This window comes from Ailuropoda melanoleuca, chromosome 10 (genome assembly GCF_002007445.2).
Source record: "Ailuropoda melanoleuca isolate Jingjing chromosome 10, ASM200744v2, whole genome shotgun sequence".
Classification (NCBI taxonomy): Eukaryota; Metazoa; Chordata; class Mammalia; order Carnivora; family Ursidae; genus Ailuropoda; species Ailuropoda melanoleuca.
In genome coordinates this window covers 74,156,977-74,158,539 of record NC_048227.1, presented here as the reverse complement: position 1 = coordinate 74,158,539, position 1,563 = coordinate 74,156,977, and the positions used below count along the sequence as shown (strand labels likewise).

Genomic DNA, 1,563 nt, shown 5'->3' with positions numbered 1-1,563 from the left:
TCAAGTGAATAGGGTGGTGCATTTGTACTGATCCAGTTGTTTGGAACATTAAAGTGATAAGACACAGGAATCTAAACTTGGGATATAGTGGCATATCTGCCTCAGGGCACCACCTGCTCTGTCACTTCTGCCCCTTCCGGAGTTCTCTGAAATTTACTGACCTTTTTGCCTATTTTCCTGACGTTCCACTTAAATCCCTACATTTTGTTGTTTCTTTCACATGTACGTTGTGATGACGCTTCATTCTCTCCACTTGCATCTTTCTCAAACTATATTCCAGGGTGACTGGCCCAATCTAGATACAATGCTGATAACATTTAAAAATGAATTAAACTCTTTGGTCTGGGCTGCCAACATGCCATCCAGACTGAAGAAGTTCTGGAAACTTTGGGGCCGCGTGAGCTGTGGACGCAGCCACATTGGCAAGCACTGGAAGCACCCAGGATGCCGGGGTCATGCTGGTGGCATGCATCACCACAGGATCAACTTTGACAAGTATCACTCAGATTACTTTGGAAGAACTGCTGTGAGGCATTACCACTTTAAAAGGAACCAGAGCTTCTGCCAAACTCTCAACCTTGATAAACGTGGACCTTGGTCAGTGAGCAGACACAGGTAAATGCTGCCAAAAACAAGACTAGAGCTGCTCTTATCATAGATGTGGTATGATTAAGCTACTACAAGGTTTTGGGAAAGGGAAAGCTCCCAAAATAGCCTATCATCATGCACGCCAAATTCTTCAGTAGGAGAGCTGAGAAGATTAAGGATGTGTGTGCGTGTGCGCACGAGGCTAGGGGCGGGGTGGTGGTGGTGGTGGTGGTGGTGGTGGTTATGTCCTGGTAGCTTGAAGCCACATGGAGGGAGGTTCATTAAATGCCAAAAAGTGCTTTAAAAAAAATGAATTAAAAAAAATTCCAAATGACCTCAATAAACAGTACCACGTGATACCATGGTTGATATTTCCCAGAGTTTTTAACAAAAGGCTCACAATACTGACCTAGACAAATGTAGATATGGTAACTGAAAAACAATAGGTTGATATAATTCAATTATAAATTGCTACTATTTGAGACTAGCAAGTGAACATCCTGAGAACATAAATAAAAACTAAGTGCAAATTGGAGTAGAAATCTAGAATAAGTGAGGTTATATTTTGAAACTCAAAATCAAAGAGGAAAATTCATAGGATTTCTATACCCAAGTTTTATCTACCAAGAGGAAATCTTGTTTGGCATAGAGATAATGTACTCAATATATATTTAAGTATGAATGGATTCTGTTTTAGTAGGTATGCATAGGCTTCTGAAGTAAAGTTGGGTAAAGCCAATATTTTTGGTGTCTAAAATGTAACAGACAAACATCACATAAAGTACATGTAGTGGTTAGTCTAAACTTTCAAGTTTCGCCAAGCCTGTGGTGAGGTATCACTCCTCACTGAGGTAGTTAACAGAGGTGAGTCTCTCTGAAGATGGCACTTTCACAAGCAAGTTATTTTAAATTATATTTATTCTCTTTGAGATTTTATACTCTTTGCAAGCTAATATGTTTGCCTGTCACAGTTAC

At 40.1% G+C, this 1,563-nt stretch overlaps 1 pseudogene; it reads left to right on the top strand.

Annotated features, from left to right (window-relative positions):
• Positions 1-355: 355 nt before the first annotated feature.
• Positions 356-843, top strand: LOC100469310 (annotated as a pseudogene).
• The last annotated feature ends 720 nt before the right edge of the window (positions 844-1,563 follow it).